This window comes from Hibiscus syriacus, unplaced genomic scaffold (assembly GCF_006381635.1).
Source record: "Hibiscus syriacus cultivar Baekdansim isolate YM2019G1 unplaced genomic scaffold, ASM638163v2 tig00111005_pilon, whole genome shotgun sequence".
Lineage (NCBI taxonomy): Eukaryota > Viridiplantae > Streptophyta > Magnoliopsida > Malvales > Malvaceae > Hibiscus > Hibiscus syriacus.
In genome coordinates this window covers 531,246-557,590 of record NW_024062949.1, presented here as the reverse complement: position 1 = coordinate 557,590, position 26,345 = coordinate 531,246, and the positions used below count along the sequence as shown (strand labels likewise).

General features: G+C 34.2%; 2 pseudogenes; both read right to left on the bottom strand.

Annotated features, from left to right (window-relative positions):
* Nucleotides 1-3,815: 3,815 nt before the first annotated feature.
* On the bottom strand, nucleotides 3,816-11,817 carry LOC120149457 (annotated as a pseudogene).
* Nucleotides 11,818-15,987: 4,170 nt separating this feature from the next.
* LOC120149455 lies at nucleotides 15,988-17,866 on the bottom strand (annotated as a pseudogene).
* Nucleotides 17,867-26,345: the final 8,479 nt, after the last annotated feature.

Sequence of the window (26,345 nt, the reverse complement as noted above, 5' to 3'; positions counted from 1 at the left end):
AATTTGAGTTCCCACCATAGGTAATGAGAAAGACTCTGATGAGGTTCAGAATTGGCTTCCGATTATACCAGATATGTCATTTTCAAGGGAGCTTGGTCGTTAAAAATCCACTCGAATTCATTGTGATATGGATATTCGGGAGACGTCAAGAGAAAACAAAAGATGTGGGCATTGTAGAAACCTATGACATAATATGAAAAATTTGTTCATCTCTTTTGTCATCAAGTAACCATTGATGTTGTGACGATGTAATTATTATTTATGAAATCTAAGTTTTTGTTATTTAATTTTCATTTACTTTCAATTAATGTCATTTGAGCATGATCGAGTAATGGGCTACTCAAGTGAAAATTAAATAAAAACATTACAAACTAAATACAAGAAAATGATACAGTTTAAACAATAAAAACAACTAAATAGAAACATTAAATGCAGAAGATACAATTCGACAATTAAATAATAAAAACATTAACAAACAAAATAAATAAAAAGTCCATAATTAAATAAAAACTTTACAATTGCTGGTAAACAAAGAAAATTAAATAAAAACATTACAAACTAAACAACTCTATTGATGTTTACGTCTTGAATGTGTTTCGCAGGGCGGTGGTTGTCTGTGTCGATGAGAATTTATTCGTATAACTTGTTCTTCCTCCTCACTCTCATCATCATTATCATCATCATTAAGAGCAGATACATTTTGCTGATGAGGGACATATGACGATGTAGCACCTCCATAGAATAAGGACCATGGAGGTGAATGGCTGACTATCCCATTTCTTATATAAAACTGTGAAAGCTGCGAAAACACCGACATCTATGAGTGCGAAAACTGCACCGAAAGTGTTTGTGTATGTGGTGAACCTTCACCCGCCAAATAAGTAGTATATAAACCCCACACTGGATCTACAAGCATGGAAGTATAATATCCAGCAGGAGGGGTCTTAAAACCTTATAACGGTGGCATCTGACCCGGCTACAATGGTATCTGATATGGAAACGATGACGTGTGACCCAGCTGTAGTGTCATCTGAAACGGTTACAAAATGTACACTAGTGTAGATGGTGGTTGTTGTGATGGTTTCAGTACTACAGCTAAGGACGAGTCGGAAGCGCCTGCTCTCTGTATACGAGTCGAGGGACGATGATGTTATGACGGTGGACGTCTTTGTTGACACCGATGAATGATTCTGCTTCATGCTTCCTCGAAAAGTAGGAACAGTTTCCCGTTCGTGTTGAACAACTCATAATAATCATTCATAACCGAATAATGATCCACATAAGTGGATTTCGTACGGGGAATGCGTCCACGTCGATCCTCTCATATCATTACCCACTCGATGTGCTTCAACAACCAGTCGTCTTCTTTTTTTTCCCCGTTTATCGATGATATGCATATCATCGAGATTCTTAGGTGCTTCCAGAATAGATTGTACGAAACCAAATTGGAGGATCACATGATCAGTAGGATGCCACTCAAGAATAACATAACATATTAGAGGGACCACCGCCATCCAGACATCTAATGGGCCTCTCAAGTGATGTGAGATGCAAATCCTCATTTATTTAGTAGAATAATGAGCTCATTGAAACTAAAACAAATATATATAATTCTTATCAAAATTATATTATAATTATATAACAATAACTAAAAGTAAATAATAAAATTTAAATACATACCTCTGTACCAGGCTTCTGATAAATGAGTAGCCGAATTTATTCCAATTTATCTTGTAAATCCCGATGATCTTTTCTCACACTTGACCACCTATTAAATGAAAAAAAAACATTATATACTCAACAAAATTATTTATATACGAATTCAATATTGAAATTATCTCGACAATAGTGGGAAGACCAATAGGTTTTTCACGATCAGACATAAAAAGGTCATGCGATACAATGCCCAATACTGAATAAGAAAGAGACGTTCGCCGATAGTATTTTTTTCGATAATTAGTTGCTCGACACATTTTCCTATACAAAAATGCCAAAACTGTGGAGCCCCAACTGAGTGTACCTGTAACGTGAAAATCTGCGAGGTGACGCAACCACATACAATGAACTTGGTTACGCGATTTGTCGGACATCAAAATCCCTCCTATGAGATGTAATATGCAAGCACGTGTATACATTTTAATTTGTTCCTCGGAGGCATCACGACTCAAATGTTGAAAAGTTGTATCCAACCAATTTAACGGTATTCGACCACCGTTAAAATTAGGTTGGATACCTCTAAGATACTCCTCGCACAAGGAATGTCAGTCACCAACCGCCACCCCAAAAATCATATCTCCATCTACTGGAAGCCCCAAATGTATGAAAACATTCTCCAGCATAATAGTGCACTCTCCAAACAGAAGATGGAATGTGTGTCTCTGGTCTCCACCTCTCAACCAATGCAGAAATAAAGTTGGTCCAAGGTTATAGTGCCCTTCATATTTTGCTACATAATTGAATCTATCCTCGGCTAAATAAGACCAGACACGACTAGGTATCTCTAACTTAACGCTACGACTGAATGAATCTAATATATGGTCTCTCTCCTAATTTAATAAATAGTATAGAAATTAAAATATAAACTAATACTAAAAAATAAATAAATAAAAATTCAGAATAATTAAAATAACAACACAATTTAAAATTATTACTGTATCGACAAAATGCCTCGAAATATGATTCTCATCTAAACGTAGCAATCCGCCTTCCATTTTATAACTGCAAAAAGTAATAAAAAATTAGTACTATAAAATTGAATAAAATAATAAATTATTAAATAATTATAATATAATAAAAATATTTTACCTTCTTAATAGAAAGATTGGTAATAATAAGAATGAGAGAATTTAAGATTTGAGTGTGGTTTGAGGGTGTTGAGTGTGGTATTTATAGGGAGAGGGGAGGGGGACATGTGGTAATTAATGCAATTATCGATTTTGAGTGGGTTTCATGAAAAACCAATATGAGATAAAAAAAAATATAAGAGTGAAATGTTAACATTTTATTATCGATGTTGTCGTGAGAGGTAACTAGTGAATGATGATGATTGACTGACAATGACAGTTAAAGAAATTAATGATTTTCTAAAAAATGAAGGAAAAATAACCATGTTATCAAGTCGTTAACGATTTAACAACTTGGTGTCATAATTGAAACATTGATTATTATTTAATATTTTTTAATATAGGGTAAGTAAAATATAGTATTTTTTTTAAAAAAAAACTCAATCATATAACTTTGAACGCTCATACTCTCAATATTCATAGTACACAAACTTATGACCTTAAAGCATGACAACTCTTTTACCAAAAAAATTAATGTTAAATCAAAATATTTTAAAATTCAATACTTAAATCTATACCCATATTATATTTAAGCTAAGCTACCTCAAATAAAATGAGTTATTAACTCAGTATGATTAGAACATCCTAACACTTGTTTTAAATGGTTTTCAAATCTGGTCGAGTTATTATTATTATTATTTTTAATTACTTAAAAAACAAGGTTAATCTAGTTTATAAATAATCAAAATTAAAATGAAGTACGAAAGTCAAACTTATTTTTAATAGGTAAATGAATAAATCGGCTGAGGCTACTAATCACAGTTTTATATATTTTTTTGAATAGTTTTATATTTTATTTTCAATTTTGGTCCCTCTTGATTAAATTATTAGTACAATACATTATTCTTTATTTTCCGAAATTATAATTATATATAATTATAATCTTAAACTTAATGAATCCTTTTGGAAATTTAATTACCACCCGCTCCCCAAATCTTTAATTAATACCATAAAACTCCCAGTTATTTTTAATCAGCTATCGGCTATTGTTCAAGTCATATCATTCTCAAATATCCAATGGCAAACCTCGATCCGACCCGGACCCAAAGCTAGAAACGCTCCTTGACCCGAACTCCAACTGGATGTATCCAAATGACAGATTGCGACACCACGGTTAATCTTCACCCGTGTATCCGGATCCAGAATATCCGCCTCGTAGACCCGGACATTGGGAACCGAGTGGCAGTAGTAAAGTAAATACGGGTACAAATTCTGGTGACATGAAACTGATTTCGTCACTTTCCCGCCATTGATATTACGTATAGTTCCGATGGTTATTTTTGTCTTTGATCCGTTAACGTTCTCCATCGTGCGAACATCCACTTTCGGCCCCAAAACGGAGGCGGCGAATTCGAGCATGTCCTCGGCGGAGCCAACGCACCGCTTGGTCTCGCCGGGGGCTCGACGCACGCTCGCAATCGTCTAAAGCGTCCATCATTATGGTCTCCATCGATGAGTTATCTCCGGCATGGAATATCCATTTCAGTTCAGTGATATTTGAAGACGAAAACGGTATTTTGGAAAGAATGATCCGCGGCAAAAAAGATCTCGGGGGTAACTTATCCTTAATGTCCGGCATCGGCATCACCGTTCCTTGCTTTAACATCTCTTCGCGAAAGAATTTTCCCTGCTCCACCCACCTGTTTACGTCGCCGCCGGTGGCGTTAACTTGAAAAGTTTCGTTTGAATTTAAACTCTCGTTGTATTTACTAAAAGTTACTCCGTTTTTTGCGTAATCCTTGAAGGTGGTGTTTATGTTGCGGAAGACGGCTATCGGATAGAGCAAAATCGCAACTGATAATTTGAGAAAATAAAAATGAAGATAAAAAGAGACACAAAATTTACGTGGAAAACCCCTAAATAATATAGGGTAAAAACCACGGGCAACGGTAGAAGAATTTCACTATGAGAAAATAGGAATTACAACCTCTCCCGATCTACCAAGAAGAAAACAATGATAATTCTCTCTTGATAAAAAGGAGAAAACAACTCTCAAGAAACTCTCTAAATTCTCTCTAGTATTGGAAAAAAGCTAGAATGCTTTGGAATAATTTTGAAGCTAAATGAGCTAAGGTATTTATAGTTGAAACCTAAGGACTAATTTGTAAATACCCCTAAAGTTTAATGACTAAATTATGATTTAGCCATTGTCCAAAAATCAACAAAAACAACTTATTTTTTCGGTGCATTTATTATATGCACCTTTCGGTGCTTAGTCAACAATCTCCCACTTGAAGATTTGATTGGAACAATCATATCTTCACACCATTCTTTCTACCTTATACCATCATGTTGCTTACGTCTCTGAAAGGCCACAAGAGGATCGACACCAAGTAAATTTATCAGCGTTGATCGCCTTCGTCATGAAATCTGCTATGTTGTCTTTTATATGGATCTTCTGTATATCTACCGTCCATTCTTCCACCTTTTCACGAATGAAATGATATTGAATTCGTATGTGCTTTGTCCTTGAATGAAATGCTGGATTCCTTGCTAGATGCAAAGCACTTTGACTGTCACAAAACAGAGAGACATACTCTTGATTGTGCCCAAGCTCCTCCAATAGCATCTTCAACCAAATTGCTTATTTACTGGCTTGTGTAGCTGCTACATATTCTGCTTCTGTTGTGGATGTAGCCACAACTGACTGCAATTTTGAAACCCAGCTTACAGCTCCACCAGCAACTTTGAACACATATCATGTAGTAGATTTGATTTTATCCAAATCCCCTGCATAGTCAGAATCTACATACCCATTGATTAGTAAGTTTGATCATCCATAATATAATGCAACAATTGAGGTCCCTTTAATGTATCTCAGGATCCTCTTTACTGTATTCCAATGCTCTTTTCCTGGATTCGCCATGTATCGACTAACCACACCCACTGCTTGTGCAATGTCTGGTCTTGTGCATATCATAGCGAACATTAAACTTCCCACTGCTGATGCATACGGTACTCGAGACATCTCCATCCTCTCTTCTTCACTGCTAGGACTCATACTGAAGGATAATTTGAAGTTAATAGGAAGAGGGATAAAAATTGGCTTACAATCTTGCATGCTAAATCGTGACAATATTTTCTTCAAGTAATTCTTTTGTGAAAGCCAAATCTTCCTATTACTTCTGTCTCAGTGAATTTGCATCCCTAGAATCTTGCTTGCTGATCCCAAGTCCTTCATTTCAAATTCCCTAGCCAGTTGTGCCTTCAATTCTTCAATATGATCTTTGTTGGGTCCTGCAACCAACATGTCATCCATATACAACAGCAATATAACAAAATCGTTATCACCAGACCTCTTGAAATAAGCACAAGGGTCTGCATTAAGACTGTTGTATCCAAGGCACATAATGAAGGAATCAAATCTCTTATACCAACACCTCGGTGCCTGCTTTAGACCGTACAGAGATTTGTTCAACCTGCAAACCAAGTTCTTCTTTTCGTCTTCTTCAAAACCTTCAGGTTGGAGTATATAAATATCTTCTTCAAGATTTCCATGAAGAAAAACTGTTTTAACATCTAGCTGCTCTAGATGTAAGTCCAATGTAGCACACATTGCCAAAACTACTCGAACTGTTGTTAGTCGAACCACAGGAGAAAATATTTCATTGAAATCAATACCTTCTTTTTGAGCATATCCTTTGACCACCAGTCTTGCACGATACCTCTCAACTTGATCATCACCATTTCGCTTGATTTTGAAGACCCATTTGTTACCAATTGGCTTCCTTCCTTGTGGTAGTGGCACAAGGTCCCATGTATTATTTTTATGAAGGGCTTCGATTTCTTCTTGCATCGCCATCATCCACAATGAATCATCTGAGCTGTTTATTGCCTCCTGGTATGTTGATGGCTCACCGTCCTCTGTTAAAAGGCAGTATACAATATTACATTCTATAACATAATCTGAGTGCCAATTGGGACGTCTTCTCACACGATCTGATTGACGAGTTGTTGGAGCTTCAGAACTCTCTGGTTCTTGTTCATCATGTGCTGGTTCTATTTCAGAAGAATCTCCTTCTTCAAACTCTTTTTCCACATGTATCTGAGTAGTCTCTGACTTTTCAGCACTATCATCGTCTTCTTTTCTTTGTAGTTTATCTTCTACAAAGATAACATCTCTACTAATGATCACTTTGCGGGCAGTGGGATCCCATAAGCGATACCCCTTTACTCCATCAGCATACCCCAAGAATTTGCATTTCCTGGATTTTAGATCCAACTTTGAAATTTCTTGGGAGTTGTACATCACGTACACTATACTTCCAAATATATGGAGGTTTGAATAATCAGCTGGTTTTCCAGTCCACATCTCCATTGGTGTCTTCAGCTCTATTACAGTTGATGGAGCTCGATTCACCTAATAACAGGCGGTATTGACTGCTTCTGCCCAGAATGATTTTTCTAGGCCTGCATCCCTCAACATTGCTCTTGTTCTTTCTAACAAGGTTATGTTCATCCGCTCTGCCACTCCATTTTGTTGAGGAGTGTTCGCCACTGTGAACTGTCTTTTGATGCCTTCTTTCCTGAAAAAGTCATCAAATTCTTCACTTATGTATTCTCCTCCATTATCTGTTCTGAAACACTTGATTTTATTTCCAGAATCAAGTTCCACCCGCGCTTTGAAGTTTTTGAAAGTTGAAAACACATCGAACTTCTTCTTAATAGGGTACACCCAACATCTCCTGGAGTAGTCATCAATAAATGAGACAAAATATTTTGCTCCGCCTAGGGATGTAACTGGTGCTTGCCATACGTCAGAGTGAACCAGTTCTAGAATACTTTTGCCTCTAGAATTTGATGTGTTAAATTTCAACCGGTGATGCTTACCTGTTATGCAATGCTCACATATATTAAGTGATACCTTTGTTAAGCCTGGAAGTAGCTTTTGCTCCACAAGGAATTTCATTCCTTGTCCTGACATGTGTCCAAGTTTCTTATGCCATAGCATTGCAGAATCTGAACTACATGAGGCAACATAGGCTTCTGCTTCTAGCAATGTCTCTCCCTTCAGCATGTACAAGTTTGCAGCTATCTTTTCACTTTTCAGCACCACAAGCGCTCCACGGAACACCTTCATGATTCATTTCCGTGTTTCAATCTTGCTAGCATTATTATCCAACAATCCGTAGGATAATAAATTTTTCTTCAGACCTTTCACGTGTCGCACATCTCGAACAACTTTAATTGTTCCATCATACATCTTCAATTTGATGGTTCCCACGCCAACGATATCTAAGGCATGATCATTGCAACTATACACAGATCCTCCTGAGACAGGTTCATAATGATGGAAACATTCTCTTCTTGAGGTCATGTGATATGTTGCTCCCGAATCAATGAGCCATATATCTGCAAATCGTTTTCTTCCTTCCACGGTGGTTGACGCTTCACAGCATAGAGCATCTCCATCATCTGAAGTGTTTGCGGTATTGCCTTGTGGATTGGAGTTTTTATTTAGACTCCAACAATCCTTCTTCAAGTGACCCTTCTTTCCACAGTTGTAACACTTTAAATTCTTCTTGCTTCTCGACTTCGATCTACCATGTTTGTGACTGATGCTTTGGCCACGTTCTGTTGATCTCCCTCTCATCGTTGTCATCGTTGTCAACGCTTCTGCTTGTTGCAGATTTACTTGTCTGTCTTCCTTATTCTTGTGCCGATTTTCTTCTTGTAGAACAGCAGCTGCAACGTCATCGAAGACTAGACTGGTGACATTACTGTTTGTCAAGTTGATGATGAGTTGATCATATGAATCCGGTAGACTTTGAAGTAGAAGTTCAGCACGTTCTTGTTCTCTTATTTTACAGCTTAAGGATGTAAGATGAGAAAATAAAGTGTTCAGTGTATTTAAGTGCTCCGTCACTGAAGTAGATTCTGGCATACGGAGAGTGTACAATTTTCTCTTAAGGAAAATTTTATTGTGCAACGATGTGGCCTCGTACAGTTTGGTGAGATGATCCCATATCTCCTTAGATGTCTTCTTCTCCTCGATACTTGACAATACTTCATCTGCTAATGCTAGATGAAAGTTTGCCATAGCATTTCCGTCCATTCGATCCATTTGTTGTCGTCTGTGAAATCTACTGGCCTTTCGCTGATAGCTGCTAGACAACCATATTTCCTCAGGATGACCTTCATCTTCAATTTCCACAATGAGAAATTTCTCCCATTGAACTTTTCAATATCAAATTTCGTTGTCATTACTTCGTTTACGGATAGCTCCCACTATTTCACTATCGTTAATAGTTCTCTGGAACCTTCAAAGAATGGGTAATAACTTCTTACTTTCTTATGTTGGAGGATCCACCTTTTGGTGGTAACCACAAAGACAATAAGCAGATATTACACACTCTAATCTAGCTCGGATACCAGTTGTTGCGGAAGACGGCTATAGGATAGAGCAAAATCGCAACTGATAATTTGAGAAAATAAAAATGAAGATAAAAAGAGACACAAAATTTACGTGGAAAACCCCTAAATATTATAGGGTAAAAACCACGGGTAACGGTAGAAGAATTTCACTATGAGAAAATAGGAATTACAACCTCTCTCGATCTACCAAGAAGAAAACAATGATAATTTTCTCTTGATAAAAAGGAGAAAACAATTCTCAAGAAACTCTCTAAATTCTCTTTAGTATTGGAAGAAAGCTAGAATGCTTTGGGATAATTTTGAAGTTAAATAAACTAGGGTATTTATAGTTGAAACCTAAGGATTAATTTGTAAATATCCTAAAGTTTAATGATTAAATTATGATTTAGCCATTGTCCAAAAATCAACAAAAACAACTCATTTTTTCGGTGCATTTATTATATGCACCTTTCGGTGCTTAGTCAACAGTTTATTCCATAGGTCTTGAATCCGATGGAATTATCATGTGCTCCTATTCCATATCCGGTGAATCCGTCGGATCCTTCGGTCAAAGTTTGGACGTAGTTGTTGAAATCAACCTTTCCCCGATTAGAATTTTTAGCGTAAGAAAAAAAAGGACTGCCCCAATTGGATTGGCCTTGGTAATTTGAGAAACTGTCGACGGAGGAGTTGCCGGAGCGGCCGTAAGTATTGAAACCAGTCGACGGATCATTGGAATCCAATGCGTAGGAAGTGAAAGTATCTTCAGCTCCGACTGCCCTTTTGCTGTAACTAGAAAAATCAGATCCAATTACATTCGATCCTTCCGCGTAACTACTGAATTCGCTATGAACCCGGTCGCCTTCTTTCGCGTAATTCGAGAACGATTGCTTGCCGGAGTTGGCTCCCCTTGCGTAGCGCGTGAATGACTGGTCATGCCCCTTGGAAGCATCGGAGTACGAATTGAATCGGAGGTCAGGGACGTTGACGTCGCCGTTGTATCTGTTGAAGGTCCCGGAACCGCCTTTGGCCCAGGCGCCGTAGTTGGTGAAGCTCTGGTCGACGACGTTAGATCCTCCGGCGTAGTTGGAGAACTGATCCTCGTGACCCATGGAGTCCATACTGTATCTGCTGAACAAATCGACGACTACATTTCCATCTTCCGAGAAGTTCTTGAAGGAGTCGGTTCCACTAATTCTCTCGGAGCCATAATTGATGAAGTTCTCGTCGGTGTAGCTGGCGAAGTTAACGTTATCAGAGTATTTCTCGAGACTCGGCAATAAATCGGGAAAGCAAAAGAGTTTAGCGGAGGAGCAAAAAGCAGGGAGACTAGAATCGAGGTTGTTTTGGGCGGCGAGTTTGGAGAAACTGGCGGAGTCGACGGCGGTCAATGGGGATACTTTGGAGAGTAAAAAAATGGGTACTTGGCCGTGCACCTGTTTGTTCCAATAACGAATGAACGATGCTTTTGGCGTAAATGGGTTTCCCGCCATTGATGAATCACCACCAACACTGCCTAAAGTCACCTGCATTGTTCAATAACAAGACATTAGTTACATAGGAGGAAATATTTTTTTTAGGGTTAGTACCCATATATTAATAACATAAAAAATTTATACAGTTCGGTATAAATAAAATTTAGACAAATTACGCATTTAGTATTTAAACTATTAGTTTTAGTCCGTTTTAGTATTTAAAGTTTCAAGTTTTTTAAAATCATATATAACGTTTATTTTTTGTTTCATTTTAGTATCCACCACTAAAAATTTAGTGCGTTTAGTACCTAAACTATCAAATTTGGTCCATTTTAGTACCTAAACTTTCAATTGTTTTAAAAAATTAACATTAAATTTTGAACAAAGGTAGTAAAATGAAACAAAAACTAAACTTTAGGTATAATTTTGAAGAAAAATGAAAATATAAGTACTAAAACAAACTAAAAATGATAGTTTAAGTACTAAATGTGTAATTTACCCATAAAATGTTTAGATAATCAAAATCAATAAACTAAGTGATTAATTAAAAAAATATTTAAGCTTGACATATGTCCGCCCTAAGTTTAGTATAAATCCGTATTGATTGATTAGATGTATTGAAATAAGATTTAGGGTAAATTATGCATTTAATATTTAAATTATTAGTTTTAGTCTATTTTAGTACCTAAACTTTCATTTTTTTTCAAAATCATACTTAACATTTAGTTTTCATTTTATTTTAGTACCCCTCGTTAAAAGCTTAACGCGTTTAGTACATAAACTATTAGTTTTGGTCTGTATCCGTAACTAAACTTTCATTATTTTCAAAACTTAACGTTAAATTTTGAACATGATACTAAAACGAAACAAAAACTAAAGTTTTTAACGACAGGTACTGAAATGAAACAAAAACTAAACTTTAGGTATGGTTTTGAAAAAATTAAAAATTTAGGTACTAAAACGGATCAAAACTGATAGTTTTGATACTAAACGTGTAATTTACCCTAAGATTTATGAAACAATCTAAACAAAGATTATAAACTTAATAAGAGAGAAAAGTGCTTACACCGAGGGATGTGAATTGGAGGAAGGAGAGGAATAGAAAACTCCATAGAGTAATCATTTCTAGGGTTTTGGTTTTCTTTACAATTGGTTGGTGTGCATGTTTGGGTGCGTTGGAAGAACTGAATTTATAGAAGGAGAAAGGAGTAGCACACTATAGAGTGAGGTTTTTGGATGGAAGAGCTAATATGAACACAACACAATAATCATGAAACTTGTTACACACCTCACCGCAACTATCCGTGAAGAAACTCTTCGCTCAAACGCTTGTAATCAACAAAAACGAATTTAACAAAAAGTGTAAATTTCGAGCATGAGATGGCTATCCAGCTCAGTTGGTAGAGCACAAGGTTTTTAACATTGAGGTCTTGGGATCGAGTCCCACGGAGGGCATTTCATAATTCAGAGGTCTTCTACGGAAGCTGCTCTCAACCTGGTGTTGGGGGCAGCCTACTATCTTACCTCCCCCTTATCCCATTACATATGGGAACAAGGGACAATCATTTTGTAAATTTCGAACATGTTGATAGTAATATTTGGATTACGGCGATTATAGGTTGTTTATAATTTTGTCTGAAGGGCGTAGAGTTGCAGAAGTTTTAAGGTTTTTGAAGAATTTTTAAGTACTCAACGGTCAATAGATGAAGGAATGATAATATGATATGACTTCTGGAGAGAAGTTGATAGATATATAATACTTGTCTCTTTTTAGTCGAGAAAATGCCATGATATGATTTTAGATTTTTGGATTACTGAGTATCATATACTTTTTAATATTCACATAGTACATCAATGAATCATATAACGATTTCGAAAAATATCAGATAAGTTGTAACTTTCAATCAACACATTTAGAGAAGGTATGCATGCTTCGTATAGTTGATTAATAGTCCAAACATACAATCATACATATAGATATCACTTAGATCACACAAAATCATTAAATTTATACCATACCTTCACATTAGACACATATCAAACCACAAATGTACATATACAAAACATGTATCAAGCAATTCAATTACACTCACATAGTAAAAGCATCAATTAAATTATTTTAATGGTTAAAGAAATTATTGTTATTTCTATAGGTCATGAGTTCGAGTACTAACGACTGCAAAGTATATAAATATTCATTGTCGAATGATTGAGAATATCTAAAATAGATATTTTCACTTATAATCACGGTAAATTAATAAATAAAAAAACATATCAACAATCACCAAGCATTGTCAAGTTTCTTTTCTTTTCTTCTTTATTTGAATTTTTTATAGTATATACATTCAAAGATGAAAATTTAGATTATAAGAATTTTACCTTGTCTAATAATAATATGGATAAATTATACATTTAGTGCCTAAACTATCAGTTTTGGTTCATTTTAGTACCTAAACTTTCAATTTTTTCAAAACCATACCTAACGTTTAGTTTTTATTTAATTTTAGTACCTCGCTGTTAAAAAATTAACGCCATTTTAGTACGTAAAGTTTCATTTTTTTTTCAAAACTTAACGTTATATTTTGAACAGGGGTACTAAAATGAAACAAAAACTAAACTTTAGTTATGGTTTTAAAAAAATTGAAAGTTTAGATACTAAAACAGACTAAAACTAAAAGTTTAGATACTAAGTGTGCAATTTACCCTAATAATAATTACTAGTATCAAATTGAAGTTTGGCTAAAGTTTGCTCAAATTGTTCATCAATGTTTAACATGTATGTATGAATTTCCCTTAATTTCTTTGTTTTTTTTTCACTTAAGAGTTTAAGTTCTCAACAATAGTATTTTACAAGGTGAAGAAGATGAAGAACATGGAAATCTCTTTCCCTCAAATTCGGTGGACACTAGCTAGGGATGAGAATGGGTCGGGTTTTTGGTCCACTCGACCCAAGAAAATGGAATCCTCCACCCGAAACCCGACCCGACCAGACCAAAACAAGATTCCACCCGACCCGAACCCGACCCAATATATATCTTAAAAACCCAACTCGAAATAATAATAAAATATTTTTTTATTCAATAAAAAGCGTGACCCGAACCAAACGGGTTTCGACCCGAATCCGATTTTTTTATAAAAACTCTGACCCGATCGGGTCGGGTCGGGTCGAAACCCGTTGGATTCGATCTCATGCTCATCCCTAACACTAGCTAAGACACCAAAATTATGTTTCTTCATTTCTTTATTAAATATTTATTATTTTAAAAATACCAAAAATACTAATATAGTGTCAATATAATATAATTAGTATAGGTGACTCACCATCCATAAATTATTATTTGATTAATAAGCATGTAAAGATTATTGATTTTCTTTTTATTCATTTTAGTTCTTACAACAAAAATGTAATATTATTTATTCAGTGCAATTTAGTCCTTTATCCATAATATCATTAATTATTAATAAAAAACATAAATAGCGGACTGCATGGCCAAACTCAACCGACTAGGGAAAGCTTGTTGCGTCAGACTACTTCAACTACCAACGGAACTGGATGCAGCAGTTGAAGGAGACAGCTACTAATTAGTGTTGCTAAGTTTTTGTCTTTTCCTTTTTTACCAAAAAAACATATTTAATGTCAACATCTCAGATTAGTAATATTTTTTAATAATTTTTTTTTAAAATCAATGAAAAAAATGTACATAATCGTTTAATTCATTTTTAGACTTAGTGTAGGTATGTAAACAAACCGAAGGCTCAGCGAATCGTTCGATGAGAAGTTTATTTATATTTATTTATTTATTAAATGATCGAACATGAATAATATTTTTTGTTCGTTTAATTAAATAAATGAATATGAATAGAGGGCACGTTTGCTCATTTACATTCGTGAACGTTCGGTAATATGTTCGTTTATGTTTGTTCATTTATGTTCATTTATGTTCGTTCGTTTATGTGTGTTCATTTATGTTTAGTCCAATCTCTTTAAACCCATTTAAAATATTAAATCCCAATAAATTTTAATTTAATATCCATAAATATTTTAAAATTCAATTAATTTTAAATATAAATAAAAAAAAGCTCAAAACAATTAAATAAAATATAAACCTAAAATTGTTAGGAAAGAAAAAAATATATTTTCTTTTATGTTCGTTTACGTTCGTTCATTTGTGTTCATTTATGTTCGTTTATTGTGTTCGTTTATGTCTGTTTACATCCGTTCGTTTATGTTCGTTCATTTGTGTTCGTTTATCATTTAAATGATCGAACACGAACAACCTACATTCCTCAACGAACGAACACGAACAAGAAAATTTTTGTTCGTTTATGTTCTTGTTCGTTCATTTGTTCGGTTAAAGTTAAACGAACGAACATGAACATACTCTCGTTCGGTTCATTTACAGTCCTAGATTTATGGTTATGGAATTTAAATAATTTTTTATTATCAAAATTAGAGATGTTATAGTAGATCCCATTCAAACTCGAGTTAAGGCACGAACCCTCATGTCTTAAAATGGTGTTATTTTCGTGGACTATAAAAGCTCATTTTCACTCATGAAATGGCGAGTTTTGTTTTATAGTTGTCATGAATATTGAGAAGAATCTTATTCTTAGAAATTTAAAAATATTATACTTTCCGAGGTTATCTCTAAAAATCTGTCAACTCTCTATCAATCGAGATTTTCGAACAAACTCTTTCTCTTATCGGAGTTTTTAAGGAATCTATATCATCAAAGTATAAGAGTTTTATAGCCTCAAAGTAAACTACAATGCATAGACAAGACATCCAATAGGTTCACATGATATGTTAAAGTAAAATTCAAGGTCCGACAACCATATTCATTTAGCATACTGACCTACGAGTAGTCATAATTATCTTGTGTCTGATATCATTACCTATGACCACTATAAATACCTCGTAGTTGTGACCAAGAGAAGAATCCTATTTACTTTCTTTTTTTATTCGCATCTTTCTCATTTTGCTTTCTCCTCTCTCACATAAAACATCGATTAATGATCGTTACTTCATCAATTACAGTTCTACATTTAAATTAAAAAATATTTCAACAACGGATGGGATAAATTTGTTACCATCAACGTAAAAGATTAAATCATCTTAGAAAGTTCATTTCTTTTAAAAAAAGGTCTTAAATTTTAGAAAAGAAGAAGATAAAAATTAAGGGAAGACAGAGAAAAATAAAACAAAATAAATATTAAATGCATAAGTTAACAACTTTATTTTGAATATTACCATTATATAATAATCTTAAACTAAATTAGAATCCTTGATTTAATTGGCATTCCCAAAGCTTAAATTAAAACGTTAAACCCCCAAATCTTCCTAATCAAGAATCGGCTATTGTCCAAGTCAAATCATTCTCAAATATCCAATGGCAAACTTCGATTTGACCCGGACCCGAACCCAAAGCCAGAAAAGCTCCATGACCCGAACTCCAGCTAGATGTATCCAAATGACAGATGGCGACACCATGGTTAATCTTCTTCCCTGATTTCGGATCCAGAATATCGGATTCATAGACCCGGACCTTGGGAACCGAGTGGCAGTAGTAAAGTAAATACGGGTACAAACTCTGGTGACATGAAACTGATTTCGTCACTTTCCCGCCGTTGATTTTCCGTACAGTTCCGATCTTTATAATGTTCTTTGATCCATTAAAGTTCTCCGTCGTGCGAGCATCCACGTTCCGCCCCAAAACAGAGGTGGCGAAGTCAAGCATGTCCTCGGCGGAGCCAACGCACAGCTTGGTCTCGCCGGGGCTCGGCGCACGTTCGCATTCTTTTAAAGCGTCGAGCATTATGGTCTCCAGCGACGAGTTATCTCCGGCGTGGAATATCCGTTTCACTTCACTAATCTTTGAAGAAGAAAACGGTATTTTGGATAGGATTGTACGTGGCAAAAACGACCTCGCCGGCATCTTATCCCTAATGTCCGGCATTGGCATCACCGTTCCTTGCTTCAACATCTTTTCCCGGAAGAATTTTCCGGGCTCCACCCACTTGTTTACACGGCTGCCGCTGGCCTTGACTTGACCAGTTTCAGCTGAATTTAAACTCTGGTTGTATTTTTTTGAAAGTTACACCCTGTTTTGCATAATCCTTGAAGGTGGTGTTTCTTCCGTAGATCTTGAATCCGATCGACTGCCCATCGGCTCCTTGGCCGTATCCGGTGAACTTCTCGGTTCCTTCGTTGGATGATTGGCCGTAGTTGTTGAAATCAACTTCAGCTGCATTAGAACCTTTAGCATAAGACTGGAAAGAGCTGTCACCCACGTTGGCTTGGTCCCGGTAACTTGAGAAACTATCGACGGCGGCGTTTCCACCTTCGGCGTAACTTTTGAAACCATTTACCGGATTATTGGTATCGAATGCGTACGAAGTGAATGTATCTTTAGCTCCGTTCGCCGTTTTTCCATAACCGGAAAAATCCGACCCCATCACGTTCGATCCTTTGCCGTAGCTACTGAACTCGTTAGGAAGGCCGTTGCCATTTTTGCCGTAGTTCGAGAAAGACTGCTCTCCGGCGTTGGCGTTCTCTGTGTAGCGGGTGAATGTCTGTCCATGGCCGTTGGATTCATCGGAGTAAGAAGTGAATTTGAGGTTAGGGACATTGACTTCGTGGTTGTAGTTGTTGAAATTCCCGGAACCGCCTGTGGCGGCAGTGGCGTAGGTTTTAAAGCTCTGGTCGACGACGTTTGATCCACTGGCGTAATTGGAGAATTGTTCCTTCTGACCGGTAGAGTCCCGGCTGTATCGGCGGAACGAGTCGAGGATGACGTTGTCGTTTTCAGAGTAGTTCTTGAAGGTGTCGGCTCCACCTAGACCGCCCGAGCCGTAGTTGGTGAAGTTCTTGTCTAGGTAGACGGCGAAGTTGACGTCTTTGGAGTGTTTCTCGAGACTCGGCGATAAATCGGGGAAGCAAAAGAGTTTAGCGGAGGAGCAAAATGAAGGGAGACGAGAATCAAGGTGGTTTTCAGCGGCGAGTTTGGAAAAGCTGGCGGAGTCCACAGCGGTCAATGGGGACACCTTGGACAGTAAAAAATGAGTCTCTGGGATTTCCCTGTTGAGCTGTTTGTTCCAATAACGAACGAACGAAGCTCTGGGAGTAAACGGATTTCCCGACACCGATGAATCTCCGGCACCGGCGAAAGCCACCTGCATTGTCCGAAAACATAACACGACGTGAGTTGAAATAACTAAAGATTACAAACAACACAAAATGAAAAACAGAAAAGAAACAGAAAATTGCTTACAGTGAAGCATGAGAACCGAAGCAAGGAGATGAAGAGAAAACTCCATAGAGGAAGCATTTTCCCGGGAATCTATTTTCTTTTCAATTTCCCAGTAAGAGAGAATGCTTGTGTGGCTGTTTGGGTGCGTTGAAAGAGCAGAATTTATAGAAGGAAAAAACAACTGCTACTGTACAAGGTCTTTTAAGATGGAAACTTTAGCTTATTATAACTTCAAAGAAGACCAAATATAAAGACAACACATTTTTCATGAACAGAAGAGCCGATTCATTTTAGATATAATTTTTTTTCTGTTAGTGTATACATAAATTAATTCTTTAATCATATGTTAATTTTACCGTAATTATCTTAGTTTATATTTATATCTAACTCGATACGATATAAATATCATTTTTCTTATATTCAATAAAATATGAACTTAATTGACCCGCATCTCCTTCTTTAAAAGGAAATATCCTTATAAAATAAGATCATAACATATTAAATCCTGATTAAACTGTTATCCTATTTAAATCATAGTCATTAACATCATATTCTATTACTATATAAGATCCAATATATATATATAATTTACTCAAATTTTGAAGAAGCAATATTCTAAATAAAATTTTATTTACTAATTAAATTATTAATTTAATTGTAACTAGTGTAAGATACAACATATAATTTACTCAAATTTTGAAGAAGCAATATTCTCAATAAAATTTTATTTACTACTTTAATTATTATTTTAATTGTAAAAAATAATGGACTCTTTTTTCATAAAGTCAAAATTATGGTTGTCTTTCTGCCAATTATGGTTGAGAAATATGTTAAAGGGCTTAACGGCTATAAATAGGGACTCTATCTTAATCTAACTGCTCCTTTTCTCATATGTACAAAAGTGATCACTTGTCGGTTTAGTAGTTTTTTCTCTCTCTCGATTTCAATCATTCGTGCTGATTAATTAAGATCAACTCACATTGTATATCTGATTTTAGTGTATGAGTCATCCAACGAGAATTTTTAAATTTCTTTAATTTTTTTCTTTATATTTTCAATTGATTATCTAATTTCGCACCCCTATAATTTTATACCTTCGCATTTGTTAAAATTTTTAATATAACTTCTTAAGGTCGCGCTCATTAAACTAAATTTCTACGTCCGTAACTGCTCAAACTCAGAACTTAGAGAATAATATTCAATTTTACTACGGAGGTTGGGTTTCTAGCTCTTGTATGATATTAAATTTTCTTAGAAAAAAATTAAGGGAAGAAAATAGAGTGTGTGTGGTGGGCACGGATGGACGTAGAGGAAATGGGTGGGGACAGTCGTCCCATCTGAACATTTAAAGTTATCATATATTTTAAATTTTACTATGTATTTTCAAATAAAAATATGTTTTCACCCTCGAATTTTTATAAATTTAACTTTACCATCTAAAATTGAAAAGTTCAAATTTATATCTAAAACAAAATCTTGTGTCAATATCTGATGGTGGTCACGACATCAAGTAACCCAATTCCATGTTGCGTGCTTTTGCAGGTCCATCAATGGTGTTCTGAAACAGGTGTGGTAATAGTTATTATGAGAGCCAATACGTTATACGGGGCATGCTTTCACCATCGAGCCTTAGTAAATCATTACGACTCGCAGGTTAACTTTATCCCTTATTAATTTCTTCATCTAACTCGAATTATTTCAACAAATTTATTGCAGTACGATTGCTAGGAAATTCGTACAATCTCATATGTGACCAGGTATAGAACCACATGTACAATGGAATACGTGTTTGGTTCTAATTATTCAAATAAAATATATACGAGGTGACTGGGAGCACCTATCAATACAAAAGAATAAAATTTGAAGGTTTAAAATAGGGATAATTTTGTAAGATTAACAAACAATTGTCAACTTAAAAGATACTAACAACAGTGACGGATCTAGAAATCTATAAACGAAGGTTCAAAAATTTAATATAATTTTTCCAGCATGATACTTTTCCACTATTATAATAGTTTAATTTAGGAAGATCTCAAAATTCTGGAGAAGTCTCACGTGCGACAACTTAATATACAGTTAAGGAAATGTATTATCGAAAATGTTATTATTTTTTTAATATTTCCGATAAAAAATTACTTAAAACATTATTATTTCTACCGAAAATATTATTATTGGACGTTTTACCGGGTTTGTTAACATATCCAGTTAAACGTTACCTAAAATATTATTTTTTCTACCGAAAATGTTAAAAAACATTAATTTTTTAAGTAATTTTTTATCGAAAATATAAAAAATAATAATAATTTTGATAATAATTTTTCTTATCCGTATATTAAAGCTGCGGTAGTAGAATTTCCCCAAAATTCTAGACATTCTCTGTTTTGTCTTTTCGTTAATTTGAAAATATTCCAAATTCCATTTACCAAAGGAAAAAGGGCCAACTAGGCAAGTTTAAAGGGAAATAAAACAAAAAATTAAGGGGAAAAAGTAATAGGGAGCCATGTGGGTATTTTTCAAACTTCTCATGTAATCATATCGCCAGTACGACTTTCAATTGGTGAAATGTGGGAAATTTATTTATTTTTAGTATTTTATTCCATTATTATTATTAAAAATATTTATTTTTTAAAACTCCATTTTTAAGTCAAATTGATGGACCACATAACCATGTGTAGGGAACATGAAATGAGTAGTTAAGCATACTGTTATAAGTTCGAAGCCAGACCCACAAATAAAAAAAACAAAAAACAAAGAAAAGACATTCAAGTGCGTATTTTCAGACACCATGGACGACCCATGTTCTGTTTTTAATTGTCTTTCACGTTTGAAATGCACGTAGAATTCACACACCATTTGTGATCAGGACCGTAAACGAGCTAAGTCATTGAATTTGACTCGATTTGAAAATTTTGAAATAAAGCTCGACTCGGTTAAAAAATTCGTAAGCTTAAAATTTTCAAGTTCGACTCGAATTTGAAACAATGAATTAAAGTTTGAAAAAGCTCGAAATTAAAAAAAAATCTTAAACTTAACTCAATTAAAGCCTCAAACTCAAATTTAAACTTAAATCTTAAATACACAAAAACTTTATACTACATTTAAAAATATCAACACATTAATTTAATATTAATAATATTTAAAAAAAATCTTAATATATTATACTTTTGAGTTGTTTGCGAGCTTTTCGAGTCGAGTATTAAGTAACTCATTTCGGCTCGTTAAGAACTTGAGTCGAGTCTATTCAAGTTGAGTATTTATCAAACTTTGATCGAGTCGATCTCGAATAACTCAAGACCTATCTCGTCTCATTTACAACCCTATTTGTGACTGCACCTAAAGTGAACGAAACATCCTGCATTCCTTATCCTAATAAAAGTGGAATCCGTATAGAATTTTTTAAGAATAGTATTGAGTCAAGTTAGATTTAAGATGAAAATATTCGACACACGCTTTTCAGGACAGTTTGGATGAGAGAAAATCAAAGGTTGATATTAACAATAATAAATAAAAAGATATTCACCGGAAAAGAAAAAAAATAAGTTAATCTCATCATTTGATTTTCCCTCATCTAACGATCCTAAAATAGTATAAAACTAAAAAATTTACACTAAATATAAGTGGATCCTAACCCATATAGGGCTAAGTTTTAATTACATTTTAATTACATAGTATAAAGCTAAAAACTCGACTCGACTCAACTCAACTCAGTCCATACCCATGCCGAACTATTATTTTCTTTTCTTCTTCATACATCAAGAGTTAAACAAAATCGTCAGCAAAAACTAATATTGGAAGCTACACACCCTCTTTCCATTAGATATGTCACTATGTGATGGTCTTTTCTTTTTCCTTTATAATTATTTATTATTTTAGTGGGAGTAACTTCATTATGTAAGTACAATATTTTAAGTAACTAAAAAATTGCTTAAAAAGTAGTAGTAAAACAACCAACAACACAAAATTAATCCATTAGAGATTGGAATGGATGATGGAAGAGATTACAATTCCAATTCTAATAGATCCATTCTAGTCTGAAAAATTTACGGTGCGATTTATTTAACGAAGAAATAAGATGGAGAGAAAATAAAAATTATTTTAGGGTTTATTTTTCGTAGATTCATGTATATATATATACCTAAGATTTATAGGGTTATGCAAGTGTACTTTATGTAATATTATTGTTGATCATAGTGAATTTATTCTCCGTTCTCCTTTGAAGCTAGGGACGGTGCTATACAGGGATTGGAGGGGCCATAGTTCAATAGCATTTTAAGTCTTTATCAGTTTAAATTTAAGTAAAATTAGGTTTTCCTCCAATTTTTAGATTAAATACATAATAATTCCTTATTATTTTTGAAATTAAGTATATTGTCCTTCCTAATATTTGATACTCCTTTGTTTGAAAGTGATATTCTCTCGTCTAAAAACATAAAAGATTCTAAGCATAAAATATAAAAAAAAATGTGAGAGGGAGATTGGTATGGTAAACAATAAAATTGATTAAAGGAAGTCCATTGTCAAAGTTTCCGTGATTAGTTTCTTAATCACACCACGTGCTCTCACATGCACTACAATTCTTCACAAAGGAAATTGGTTGTATTTTCCATCCTTAGAGGACTAAAACGCTGAATTTAGAAAAGATTCTATCAACAAAGAAAAAGGGTTTTCGATCCGATCCCACAATGTTCATGCCGATAATTGCAATGCACTCGGCAATTTTTTGCATTGGTCACACATGGTAGTGGCCAAGTATCCAGAGTATAAGTTTAAACATGTTCGATTAAAAAATATCTGAAATATATTCGTATCGGACATGTATCGTATTTGATACCGATATCGATATGTTTACATGAAGGAAACGTCATGAATATATCTTGCTTTGCATTCCCACAACGTAGGACCAAGAATGTACATACATGTTCATTTCATCGATGATGATCCATTAAGAGATGTTGGCCAATTGCTTTGCTTTTTTTTTTTTGCCTTTAATTTCAAAAAAGTGCAGCTCTGGCCCCTCTCAAGGGGAATCTAAATGATCCTAAGGACCTAAACGTGCAAAGTTGGTGAGAATTGAGGCAAAATGCTTTTAATACGTTCTTGGTAACAATTATAATCACCATTTTTTTTACCTCCAAGCCTCCACATCAGCAGCTCCACCCGTGGTCTCCCCTGCTCCACGTCCATGGCCTCATCACCAAGGAATGCAAACAAGAGGACAAAACATCAGTAACAGTCTTTTATTTATTTTTACAAATGTAAACGGGTTAAGATAAACCCAAGATAAAGGAATGAGAGAGGGCTTTTTCCCCCATTTTTTTCTTCCCGAAGAAAAATTGTAACAATTCAAAGGAAACAATATGTCGAAACGATTTTTGAAAAGGGGTTTTGTTTCAAAATAATTTGATGACTGGTTAACGATAAAACGTGGTTTAAAGAGTTACTATCAATATTTGATTAGGGTGTGATTGAGAATCCAAAAAATATTTGTCATTTTAAAAGAAAATCATTTTAATTAAAACAATAAATTTGCGGTATGCGTTACCAAAATTTGAGTTCGGGAGTCGGTTACTTATAGGGAAGGATTATCACCCCTACAACGCCCTAAATCGGTACCTAGTCGATTAATTAATTATCTTTACAATGAAATTTACGAATTCAAGTTTAATTTAATTTAAGATCCCATACAAGTAATATTCTTTTGAATTTCAGGACGAAACACAATAATATTTAATTATTTTCTATTGAGAAGAATCCACCTTTTATACCTTAGAGCAGACGCTTCTTACTCCAATCGAAATAAGGATATATTATAATTACATTCTAAAGTTCAATATTAATTCAAAATAACAACACTAAAATAATTTTAAGAACGAAAACTATAATATCTAATTATTTCCAATTGAGAATAAATGATCTCTCATGCCTTAATGCAGTCATTTATTATTGCGATCGAAATGAAGAGATATCACTATTTTTTCTTAAAATTCAATATTGATTCGAGAGAAAACGATAATATCTAATTATTTCCAATCGAGAATAAATGATCTTTCATGCCTTAAAGCAGTCATTTATTACTTCAATCGAAAGGAAGATATATCACTATTTCGTCTTAAAATTCAATATTGATTCGAAAGAAAACCACAATATCTAATTATTTCCAACCAAGAATAAATGACTTCTCATACCTTTAAGCAATCATTTATTACTCCAACCGAAATGAAAATATATTACTATTTTCAGTATTAATTTGAGTGTTATTTATTTTGAAATCCCATTGAAAAATACATGAAAAATAAAACAAATTAAAAACATACATCAACCAAGTATAATTAATTATTTATTTTACCAATATTTAATAAGAATAAAGATGTTCAATTATTTAAATATATCGAGACGAGACCTTAAATTCGTTCTAATAATCTTTTCTCGTTGAATTTAATTAAAAGAACATGATCTTTTTTCCAATCCCCAAATTTTAAAATGGATTCAATTTATTTTGTGTCACTAAATGAGATAAACTTTTATTTTAAAATCGAAAGTAACTTTCTTATACGTTAAGACAATCACTTTACAACAATATTAAAATGAATGAATATTACCCTTAGTCAAATTATTTTGATTCGAGTCAAGAAATGCTTTTGAGGGTATCATGCAAAATTAATTAATGACTAAAATGAAATAACATGCAAGCAACATACAAAAATTAAAATAAAATAAAATGAAAATAGGACTAAAATATAAACAATCAAATCATCATGTCAAAAATTAAAACAAAAATAAAGTGCAAAAGTGACTAAAATGAACATTTTTAATATTAAGTGCAAAAATTTCAAAGATAAAAAATAAAACATGGTCATCAAATTAAAATAAAATAAAATTACATGGCCAAATTAAGTTAAATAAAAAACATATTACTGTTCGAAATATAAATATGTTGAAATTACAAGGACCATTTCATAATTATTCCTTTTTTAGCCTAAAACATGCTTTTAAAGAAAAATGGGTAAATTACCTAATCAGTCCAGAAACATTTAAAATAAAATTAAACAGTCATTACACATGACCAAAATGTAAAAACACGCTAAACATAGTGTGCCTAAAAAACAAATGACCCTAAAAATATATAACATGCACAAAAATGGATAGCTAATATATTCAGTCCCTACAGGTGACTAACATAAAAAAACACGCTAAAGTTAGGGGCACTAAATAGAAAATATACCAAAGATTATAAAATATACATAAAAAGGGTAAATTGCATAACCGACCCCTAAAGGTGACTACTTTGTAAAAATGCCCTAAGAATGGGAGGACCTACGCTTGATTTTACCCTAAACTCCTCCTATATATTCCACTTTTTAGTTTTTTTTTTCAATTTAAACCAAATTTCTAAAAGAAATTAAAACCTCTATCTTCTCTCATTTCTTTCCCTTATTTCGTTTTGGTTGACCCACTGCCGACTGGCCTAACCCCCACTCGACCGTCGTTTTGACCAACACACATGGCGGTCGAAACCCCTAAATCAACCCAAAAAACCCATAAAGTTTAGATCTATATCCCTAGGCCTAAATCTAGGGCTAAAACTAAAAAGGCTTCCAAAAGACCAAAAAAAAACCTTCAAAGCTTCGGCTTTTTGCCTTCTCCGGCCACCGCGAAAGTGAACTGGTCATACGGTTCAACTTTACTCTCAAGTATGGATCTACTCTCCTATCTTCGTTTTGGTTGCATGCAAGGCTCGAATAATTTTTGTTTTTTTCTATTTTACTACTATGTTTCAAAACTGAGAAACAAATACCAGAAAAATACCTTTAAACTGTTTGCTTTTATTTTTTTTCTTTTTGTCAAATTGAAATAGGAGGAACCCTTTTTATAACCAAGGGTTCGAGTTTTATAACCCCTATTTTACAACTTTTTCTCCTTTTTAACAAAATAACATCATTACATTATTTGCGTGTGAATTTGCTTGTTACAGGGGTTCACGTGTCAGGGTTGCCTTGCACGTGGTTGGTGGAACCGACGGTGGCAGTGGACTGGTAGAAACGACAGTGGTAGAGCTTCGTCTAGGGTGATCGGGGCCGTTGGATCTCTCTCATATCCAATAGTTGTGACTTGTGCGGCGCCAGGAGAAGAGAGCCTAGGGTTTTCTGCTTGGGCCTGAGTTTTGGGTTTGGTAGCTAGGATTGGGTTGTAAAGGATTAGGTAGATTCTTTTGGGCTCCGGGTTTAATTAAAAAAATTGTTTTGCCTGATTGGGTCTGTTGTAATGGGTTCTTCACAAATAATAAAACAATAATAATAATAATAGCGGGACAAAAATGGGTGTCGACACAATACAAAGAAAAAAATTTCTCATCAAGGTATTCATTTTCCTCGGGTAACCATTTTTATTTCTAAAAACCAAAGCAGCAAAACAATAAGGAGAAA